The following is an 11,528-nucleotide window of genomic DNA, read 5'->3' on the forward strand; positions in this document are numbered from 1 at the left end:
GGGCACATAGAGGTGTTAAGGATGTTGTAGCATGTGTGAGAGGGTATGTGGGGATGTTGGGCATGTTGCAGTATGTATGCTGTAGTAAGTGTGTTGGGGGGGGGAGCGGTAGGCAGGTATGCAGTGGCCTCTTTGCCCTAAAAGAAGCCAGGGGCTCCTGAGTGCCCCCTGGTGCAGGTGGAACAGTCCTGCTTTCCAAGGTTTTCTACGCAGGGATGATGTCCCTGAACTCCCTGAGACAGCCATGTGAGTTGGGCTCAAAAGGTGCTCCTGGGGTGGGTGCTGTAGACCCCTGCTACTCAAAATCTTACTCCAGGAGCAGAAGCATAGATACCACTGGAAGGTTTGTTAGAAAAGCAGTCTCAGACCCTAGCCCGGAACTACTAAATCTGTCTGCATTTTAACCAGATCCCCGGGTGGTCAGATGCATAGGAAAGTTTGAGAAGGCCTGGGCTAGGGTAGGAAGATGAACCAGCAACAGGAAGGATATTGACCCAACCTGGGGAGGAATTCCTGCCCACTGAGTGCATGAGGTAATGGGTTGGGTGACTAAGAGAGGCAGGAGGGGAGGTCAAAGGAGACATTTTTCAGTAAAGGTTGGGACTGGCTGGTGACTTAGGAAGGGACAGAACTGGTTGTCCCAAAGGCCGATCCAGTCCAGCGTCTCCACTTCATTGTGTTGGGTGGGCTGGAAACTGGGCCCCCAGCAGGGCATGGGCTTGTGCTTCCCCACCAGTGAGACGCCAGTGGCTTTGTGTGGCTTCGTATCAGGGTGATACTGGCCTCACAGGATGAGTTAGGAATTGTTTCTCGTTTATAATTTTTTGGAAGAATTTGAAAAGAATTGGTGTTCATTCTTCAAATGTTAGGTAGAATTCATCAATGAAGCTGTCTGGTCATGCACTTTTGTTTGTTGGATGGTTTTTTGTTACTAATTTAGTCTCTTTATTTGTATAGATCTGTTCATATTTTCTATTTAATCTCAATCCAGTTTTAGTAATTTGTGACTTCTAGGAACTTGTCTGCTGTAAGCATTATGGCCTGTGAACCAAGCTTGCCTTTCCTAAGCAGATCATCATGGCTGGGTAGTACCTAGGGTTCCTGCTGCTGGGTTCGGCAGTTCTCAGGAATTCACCTGTGCCTGGTCCTGTCCTCAGATCCCTGAGTCTGGTCTCTTCATTTGACCCAAGTGTAACCGTGCTGACCGACCTGCTCTGGCCACAAGAGTTTCCTGCTTAGATCCACACCCCTGTTATCTTGCTGGTGGACTAGAGCCAGCTTGCAGGGGAGGTAGAAACCTCAACAAAATCAACTGCAATCTCTCAAGTCCTGCTCTGCACCCTGGATCTTGAATCCTGCCCTTGGATGTGGACTGAACAACATCTCTGATCATTCTGTAAGTGATCAAATAAGAACTTTCCCCGGTGTTTAAAAACTGAGGATATTTTCAGTAGACTCCTCAAGACCCAAGTTGTCATAGTAAAAGCTTTTTTGGTTAAGATTAAAAGAAATCTACTATATTAGGCAGAAGACTCAGCTTGAGGACAAATAAACCTTGAAATCTCAGTGACCAAATGCAAAAAGCTTGATTTCTCTCTCACGTGAAGCCCCAGGAGGGTGGCACAGTCCTCCTCAGCAGCATTCCCTCCTCTGTGATTGGGGATCTGGGTTCTGCATTCCTGAGTTCCTCACTCACAGCCACAGGATGAGGGGGGAGTGCATGAAGCACAGTCACTCGGTGTTAGCTGCCTGGGACTGGAAGTGACACATCCCGTCTTCTCATGTCATCAGGGAGTATCCAGTTACCAGGGCTCATGCTAATGGCAAGTGCGATCTTCCTGGAAGTTAAACTTCCAAACGACTTTAGACAAAAGAGAATCAGGAAGTTACAGGGAGGTCCACATGAGAGTCAGGGCAAGAAATCCAGGCAGCCTCCTCCCAGCACCAGGAATAGGCACTGGGGAGCATCCAGATTCAAGGAAGTTCCTCTTGGTCATCGCAGGTCGCTCTTCTCTACTTTGGGTGACCAGCTGATTCTGGTTTCCCTGGGATGTTCTGATTTTAGCACTGAAAGTCCTGCGTCTTGAGCAAGCTACAATAGTTGGTTGTTCCAACATCATTTCTCTTTACCTATTGGCTTCAGTTTTCTGTTTGTTTGTTTGTTTTTGTTTTGTTTTGTTTTGTTTTGTTTTCTCACTCCTGGCTGAATTCCTTTATCTCTATGCATGTGGCATAAAGTCTATCCCAGCCTGGGAAGCTGCCAACCTCAGTACCTGCCACCACCTAACTAAGGCACTTCCTCAATACTAGCTCCAAATTTTCAGGAGGGATAAATTGATTATTCTGTCTCAGGTCTCACACCCACCCAAGTAGAATAATCATGGCCACCTGGGCCTATCCTTTTAAGTGAACAGGAAAAAAACAGAAAAAGCGGGGAGGGCCAACAGACACCCAAAATGCGTGTTATTGAATGGCCCATCAGGAACTTTCCATTTTAACTACACAGAAGACAAAAATAGAAGAGGACTATATTTATCCCGCCAAAGGACAGTGAACCTGGGATAAGAGCTGAGCTGCAGTCCCTCCCCTGAAGCCCCCCGCTCCACACACACAGACTTCATATTTTTAGCTACAGTGGTAGGCAGAAATGTAAGATTTCCCTCCAGGTTCCCATCCCTGTGTTCACCCCCTCCCCTTGAGTGTTGGCGGGACCTGGGAGTATGCTGGGATGGTCCCTCTAGTGATTAGATTACATTATATGGCAAAAGTGGTCACATACTTACTTCCACAATTACTGTATGTGACACTCATTGTCAACTGGAGAGAGACTCTCCTGCCAGCCTTGAAGGAGCAAGCTGCCATATTGTGAGAGGCCCACTGGCCAGGACCTGGGGTCAGCCTCCAGGAGCTGAGAGTGGCGCACAACTAATAGCCAAGAAGAAAATGGGGCCCTCAATCTTAAGACCACCATTAACTGAATTATGCCAACAACATGAAAAGGCTGGGCAGAGGACCTGAGTCTCAGATGGGATTGCAACCCCGACTGACATCTTGATTTCAGCCTAGTGAGACCCTAAACAGAAAACGGAGCTATGCTGTTCTTGGACTTCTGACTTACAGAAGCTGTGAGATAATAAATCCATGTTGGTTTTAGGCACTAAATTTGTGATGTGTTACATGTGTATAGAAAACTAACACATCTAACAGGAAAAAATCATGGGGGCATTAGGCAAGCCCAGGAGAGTAAGTTTCAAATGTTCAATCTTAAATCCAGTGTCCACATGAACAAAATATTAAATCAGCTTTACTCCAGAGTCCAGCTTTCCTAGGCCACCCACGTTCCTCACCACCCAATCCTCACTGGTTGGGGCTGGGGCAAGGAAAGCTGTCCCCTCATGGGGGCTAGCCTGTGTCATCAAAAAGGGAGCAGCAGCCATACCCTAAGGAAAAGGAAGAGTGTAACACTGGTTTCCCTTTAAATATTTGGACTTATGAAAAGGATCAATAACAACTCATTTGACAAGGGTGACAGACATCCCACACTCCCATACATAGTTAATGTGAGGATAAATTAGATTAGCTTTTCAGAGTACAGTTTAGCAAGATCTATTAAATTGTAAACTACACATATCCTTTAATCTAGCAATTCCTCTTTTAAGAATTTACCCTACAGAAATATTAACACAGGGACAAATCATATATGCTAAAGGATGTTCACTGCAGCATTGTTTGCAATAAAAAATAAATTGGCAGTAACCTGCATGCTTGTCAATAAGTGATTGGTTAAATAAACTGCGGTACACTCATGCTGGAATACTATTCAAGCATTGAAAAAAAATGAGGTTTATTTCTATGTGGTGACATGTCTATGCTGTATCTATGATATACTGTTAAGGGGAAAAAGCAAGTTGCAGAGCACGATGTACCGTACATCATTTTTGTTAAAAGTAATTACATATTTATATGTTAAAATATGCATAGTAAAAATGGAAAAATATAAACTAAATTTTTAGAAATAGTTATTTGTTGAATTATGGGGAACTTGCTGTTTTATATATACTTCTAGATTATGTTTTATGATAAGGACTTTCTATATTATTCATTTCTGTATTGTTAAAAATATTTACTATGTGCATTTGTTAATTTTCTAATAAAATAGAACAATAAATTTTGTTTTTTGTTTGTTTGTTTGTTTTTGAGACGGAGTCTTGCTCTGTCACCCAGGCTGGAGTGCAGTGGCGCGATCTCGGCTCCCTGCAACCTCTGCCTCCTGGGTTCAAGCAATTCTTCTGCCTCAGCCTCCCAAGTAGCAGGTTTTTTTAAATTAGATTAAACACCCCTAGATTTTTTATCTACCATCTGAGAAACTGATACAAGCCAGCCAGGCTTAGAGCTCACCGTCTAAGTAAAGCTTTCCATAGGCCTGCAGAACTGTCAACAGATACACAGTGGTTTTCTGCAAAGGGCTGATGTGTAGTGAAGAATTAATTTCACCCAAGGAGAGGCCTGGCCTTTGCCTTCAGCTACTGGGAGGTATCTCTAGGCACTTGGAATGCCATACCTAATAGGAGTGTCCTTATTTGCCTGGGGCTCTGGTTACCTGAACAGTCTAACAGTGTGACTTGTGAGCAGAGATCTAGGCCACGTGGTGTCATTTCCACCTCCAAATGTCAGCCACGTGGGCAGCATGTGGCGGAGTCCCAGTAAAAACTCTGGCTCACCAAAGGCTTAGGTGAACTTCCCTGGTTGGCAGTACCCCATGTGTACTGTCACTTGTCAGTGTCAGCAAAGTAATGCTGCCCATGACTTCCTGGGGAGTATTTTCCTCTCTACTTTATCCCCACTCAAATTCGCCCCTCTGCTCAGACGATGTTTCTTGGTTCATGTCCCCATCTCCACCCCTAGGCACAAAATTTAAAGGGTACAATTTAAAGGATAAAATTTTAAGAGGCCTCACTTTCAGGGCTGACCCCACATTTGCATGACCCTGAGAATGAGCACCTCCTTATCATTTGTGTCCTCAGCCCTTACTTGCCTCACCGTGGTCCCAGCCCTGAATTCCAGTATCCTGGCCCCTCCCCTCCTCTACCTGCTGATCCTCAGGACTTTTAGCCATAATCACATCTTGCCATTTTAGAAACGCTCCATTCACGCTCATGGCCTCCCAGTCTTCTTCCAATGAATAGCAGTTTCTTCCAGCCTTCGGGGTTTGAAATATATTATTCTCTCTGCCTGGAATAACACCCCACCTCTCACCAACCTAAAATCCTCATGACTAATTCCTCCTCAGCCCTCTGTGCTCAGCTTAAATATCACCTGTGCCGATACTTACTCCTAATTTCCCCAGAGTAAGTCAGATGCCCTCTTATATACTCTTAAAAAACATTGTATCACAGTTGCAATGAATTATTTGTGCCATGATTTGCTAGATGGCCATCAGGCTACATGTTATGTGACGCTAGGTATACCAGTCAGACTGGAAGGAAACAGGTGTATTTTAATGGGGTAATTAAGAGTTTGAGGCACCCCAGGGATAGCAAGAGTGTGGAGCCATTACTTCTCCAAGGCTTGAAGGGGCAAGAAGAGAGAGTGTTTCCTAGAAACTAGGGAGATCTGTGGGTGTTCTAGGAGAAATAGCAGCTGTGGCCTTGGGAAGAGGAATGCAAACCCTGTCAGCCTACAGAGCAGCAGGGAAGAAACAAGAGGGATAAATGTCTCAGTCTCTATGGCTAAACCCAACTGGATATGACAAGGCAGGAAGCTCAGGTGATGCAGTTCATACCGCTCAGCCTTCGGGGCACAGGGTGGGTGGAGGAGGATGGAGAAAAAACCTGGAGGGATAAATTAATATGTGTAGCCCGGCAGGGACCATGTCCATCTTGCTCACCCCTGAATCTCTGGTGTGTAGCTCAGTTCCTAGCATGGAGTAGGCTCTTAGGAAATATTGGTGCTGAACAAAGGAATGAATCTCTCCCTCACCTACATCCCAGGGATACAGTAAGATCAAATCAGATCAAGTGCATGAAAGTATTCTGTGAATCATAAAAGAGTAAACAAATAGAAAAAAGCATTATTCTGATTTTTCTTCCTATTGTGGGGTCAGTTTCTAAAAGAGAACCACAGCTTCTAGAAGGAACCACCTGGCTACATTTAATTTCTTAGCTGGCTAGAGCACCAGCCACCAAGGACCCTGTTGGCTTGAGCACCTGACCTGAAGGTCTTCTTGGAGGGGTAGCTCTTAGTGAGGTCGCATCTATACCACAAGGCACTTCATTTTTAATTTATTGAGTTAAAAATAAAATAATGACATTTTCTGGCAACAAAATTCTCTCTATTATACCTTGGGACTATAGGTTTATTGCAACTTTATTAAAACATATTAGATACATTGAAGAGGCATGCTTTCCAGCCAGCTGACAGAGCCACTGCCTCCCAGTAGATGTTTTGGTTTTGTATTAAGAAAGTTGTCACAAGTAATTTGGACTGGAGCGTGTAGTCATAGACTGCCAAATGTTGATTAATTAAGCCGATGTTTGGATTAGTTCAGCATGATCGTTTCATTAGGGGAGATGACTGAAAATGTGGAATAAAATAATAAGGGGGAATGAGAAAGCATCATGCCATAAGTGAGACCCAAGACAAAAATGCCCACCCTGTGTTCATCAGGATTTGCATGTACGTGCATGTGTGCGTATGTGTGTTTTCAAGTATTCCAGCAATGGATGGATCCATGGCTGTAAGAATTATAAATAGTTAATGTGAATTATTCTCCCGGTATCTGCTCCTTTTCTGACCTCGCCTTTGGGCTTGACGTCTCTTTGCAATGACTTCCCCAAGTCAAATTTCCAAATGTGCATTGAGCTTTTAGCCTTGAGTTGGAGGACCCCCAGCCACACTGGGGTGACCATTTATAGGACATTGAGGAACAGCCAGGTAAGTACTGACAGGGAAAGCTGGGGGTCGAGTTCATTCAGCCACCCAGAACCTGGCAGAAATGCCAGATGAAAGGCAAAATTCTCATAGAGGCAGGAAGATGCTTTTCCCAACCTCAAGGGAGCCAACATTGATGAAAATGTGAGTCTACCTCAAATGCGATGTGCTTTTAAGAAACTGTATTTTTGCTAATACATAACTTAAATAATGAGAGGTTTGGACATTTTTAGGAGTTTGTATAGATGCATATGATTTTTACCTTCATAAATTCATTCAAACATTAAACATTAATGTTCAGCCCTGAGCTGTTCAATTCACAAGAGGGACAAAAGACACAGCCTTTGCTCTTAAAAGATTTAGGATCTATATGGGAAGGTGAGTTTCCGGTGTTATGTCTTTCTAGCCCCACATGTCCAGCCAGCATGCCCTGTGTCTTTCAATGATATTGTACTTGTTAAAAATTCCTTAATTGCATCATGTTCTCTCTCATTGCCAAGATGTTGCCATGCTGTTCGTGCTGCCTAAAATATTTTTCTCCCAACCCCATCATCCCATCATCAATTCTTCAGATGATTCCTACTCATCATTCAGGTTTCAGCTTAGCTTAAATGTCATTTCTTCCAGGAAGCCTTCATTAATCATGGACACTCAGACTAGGTAAGAAGCCCTCATTCTATGCTCCAGAGTACCCTGTGCTTCCCTAATCATGGGACCCATCACATCATATTGTTACTTCTTCTTTAATTGCCCATCTTCTCCTCTCTATCATAAGCATGGGGAAGAGAGGGCATTTGTCTAGCTTGCAACATCCTCAGTGCTTAGTACAACATGTAATAGGCTTAATAAATGAAGGAAAAGAATAGAAAGAACATGAGCCAAAAATCTAGATGACTTCTAACAGTGAGAGTGGTGGGAACCTTGGCAAGCCACCTCCCATCCTGAACACCCATTCTCTCATCTGCAGAAAGGGAAATAGATTTGATGGCCATCTGGCACCCACTAGTGTCCAAGATTGATGTCTGGGCTGATGTAGTTACCCAAGTGGGAGTCGTATCCCCACTCACTGCTCCCAGTGAAGCATCGGGCTGGAGCAGAAAGAACAATATCCCCACGAGAGGTCAAAAGTACTAAGTAGGCCGGTGCAGTGGCTCACGTCTGTAATCCCAGCACTTTGGGAGGCTGAGGAGGGCAGATCACCTGAAGTCAGGAGTTCAAGACCAGCCTGGCCAACACGGTGAAACACTGACTGTACTAAAAATACAGAAATTAGCCAGGCATTGGGGTGGGTGCCTAGAATCCCAGCTACTTGGGAGGCTGAGGCAGGAGAATCACTTGAACCCAGGAGGTAGAGGTTGCAGTGAGCTGAGATCACGCCACTGCACTCCAGCCTGGGCAACAGAGCAAGACTCTGTCTCAAAACAAACAAACAAACAAAGAGCATTGAGTAAATGGGAATGACACAAACTGATCCCTCTCTCCTCTTAGACCTCTTAGGGGCCCAAATGAGAATGGCCTCTATCAATCAACTGTCAAGCAATACCAGGAGAGAATGATTATTACATTAGTGAGACAACTGATGGATACATATTTTGATGGCTTACAACAATCAGTGGCCAGATGAATAAAATTCTGCTCTTGCCTGAAGAGGATTTGCTATGACATGTTGTATAGCTAGCCAGCTAAGTAGAGACAGACACAGATGGTCCCTGACCTATTATAGTTTGACTTAGAATTTTTTTTATTTTACCGTGGGTTTATTGGGACAAAACCCCATCCTAAGCCGAGGAGCATCTGTATAGATATAGATTTAGGCTAAGGGAATCTGCAATACTTGTTAGCAGCATGTAGGAAGTTAGTTGGTGGATATTGCTTTCCTGGGTATGAAACTTGGACTTCATTCTCACACATGCACAAAAAAACTAATCATCTTCCCTTCTCTCCCTGCCCCAGTTATTTTAATTTCTTCCCATCCAGGAGGACTTTGATGACACCTCTGTGGAGGCCTTCACTTAAGGGAGACAGGACGCCTTGCCTTGAGAATGGGTTCCTTCACATCTCACCTGTCCCCCTTGCTGGTCTCTGGACCACTCTTCCTCACTCACATTCTAACAACTGCCTATTCCTTCCTTCATCTCCTAGTGAAGTCCAGTTGGCTTATTCCTGTCCCAGAGTGCAATCTTCTGCAGGGTTTTGTCGGGAGGTCTGGGAGGAACGGGGTGGTTAAGGACTGTAGCTTCTACCCAGCCTCACTAGCTGTAAAAGCAGTCACAGCACAGTGCCCTCCACCTCCACATTCTCCTTCCATGATTCCTCAAGAACCCCACCTCCCTCTACAGTTTTCAGTAGTAAAAAAAAATCCACCCATCGAAGCTGGCTGATATCACAGCAAATTCTGATTGAAAGGAAAGATAAAGACATAACAGAAGTGGAACATAGTATAAATTCCCTGCAAGGTCTAAAAGTCCCCCAGGCACAAAAGCTGACAAAAAGAGTTTATGCAGAAACCCAGCCCCTTTCCCCATTCTCCCTTGAACTTGCCTCCTCTGCAAGAAGACCAAGCAAACACTACTCACTTCTTTTCTCTGCACGATTTTACTTCCATTCATACAAACTTAATAAAGCTGCTTAACATGCCTGAAGGTAAGTAGATGTATCCTTCTGGCCCATCTACCCTTGACCAAGGCTAGCAGAGGAGAGAAGCTTCCCTCTGCACCCTGGAAAGTGACTCTGGCTTGGTGAGATGGGAGACTTGGTTAAACTCAGATAGTTTGTGAGCATGCTATAAACTAATACCTAGAAGGATCCACATTGCAAAAGGTAAATGCGGGCCCCTGAGTTTGTCGCAACTTCACCAAGTGCCTTCTGAATAATGGAAGAAGGAACAGACTTGGTACAATGCATGTCTATCTATAACAAAAGATAAGCATAGATGTGGGGATAGCTTTACTAGCTATGTAGCAGTGTAGGATGAAGACAGGTGCATGGGCTTTGGAGTCAGACAGAACAGGGTTTGAATTCTGACTCCCTTACCTTGCAAAGTTTCTGTCTTAGGTTGAGTTACCCAGAACTAGAACTTGATTCAAGGATCTGAGGATTATATGGAGATGATTCTAGAGAGAACCCATAGCAGAGTGGGAAAGTGAGACAAGGAAGGGAAGAAACCCATCGAAGGTAGGTTAAAGAGCAGATTACCACTGTGGGATCAGTGTCAGGAGAACCTTTTGGAGACTGTGTAACTCATGCCTCAGAGCTGTCTTCCAGCAAGGTGAGAAAGTTGTGATATTTATCTACCAATCCCCACTGTTTATTGGCTGTAGGCTGCTCCCAAGTATGCTACCTGCCCCCAGGTTAAGCAGGCTTTCTTACAAAAAGTTTACAGTGAAAGCTGTCAGTGTGTAAAAGAGAGGCATGATGGCATTCAATACACCTTTGCATAACTTAAAAATGCAGATACCTTTGCATAAAGTAGAAAAAACAGGGAATCATCATGGACATTGTGATTGGAAAGTCTTAAGCTTACTGCACAGGGTTTCTTTAAGAGGGGACAGACTTTAGGATCTGGTTTCCACAACCCATATCTCTCAATAGACAACCTAAAGCCTGAGCATCTTGGGACCTCCTCAAGCCCTTGCCTCAAGTAAGGACTTGGAATTCATTAGGAGATTTCATCTCAGCAGCCCCAATATACAAAGTCAGTGCATATGTACCCTGTCTCAGCATCTCCCTTCCCAAAAGACTATATGCGCTTTGACTGGGAAAGAAGCAGTAAGGAAGAACTGGATCTGGGTCTACCAGATGACCCAGCAGCTGTGTGGTCTCAGAGGTGTCATTTAACTTCTTTGGGTCTCAGTGTCCTCATTTCTGGTCCTGTAATAATTGACCCAGACTTCTCAGAGGCACAGGGAGGATTAATTTAAGGAGGTAATCCATGTGAATGAAGATCAGCCAGCCAGTCTTCCCACTGCACCTCCGACTTACCCCTCCAGAGCCCAGAGCACACTGCCAGGTTCTAAACAACCTTCAACTTCTACGTAGATTTGTAACACCCTCAAGGACAAGGAAATTCCAACCCTGGCCCTGGGCCAAGAGACATCGCCATTGCCCAAAGTTGGTGTATCCCTTCTCTCTGTGAAGCTAAGATGTGGTCCTAAAAACCAGGCAATGTGGTAGGCAGGGGTAGGCCTGTTGTGGGGAGGCCTTCAGGCACTCAGGCTAGATTTTGTTGCCTCATTCAGATACCCTGGTCTCATCCTGCCAAGAATCATGCATCACTCTTTGCCGTGGCTGTTAAAATTGGCTCTGTTGCATTTGTGATTCTACAGCAGGAAACTATAACTAAATCAAGGAGGAAAACTCCAAAAGAGAATGGTCTCCCCCTCTCCCTTTCTCTTTCTTTGCACAAATACACACACACACACACACACACACACACACACACACACACACCACCAGAGAGAATCAGAAAGAAAGGCAACGGCAGATATAAAAATGCAGAGAGAAAAAAAAATGGAGATAAAAGGAAATAGAAACAAAAAGAGACACAGGCTCTCTGCAGTGCGGAGGCCTGGTAGGACAGGAAGTCGAGGAGGGGAGGT

Source organism: Papio anubis, chromosome 6 (genome assembly GCF_008728515.1).
Source record: "Papio anubis isolate 15944 chromosome 6, Panubis1.0, whole genome shotgun sequence".
Taxonomy (NCBI): domain Eukaryota; kingdom Metazoa; phylum Chordata; class Mammalia; order Primates; family Cercopithecidae; genus Papio; species Papio anubis.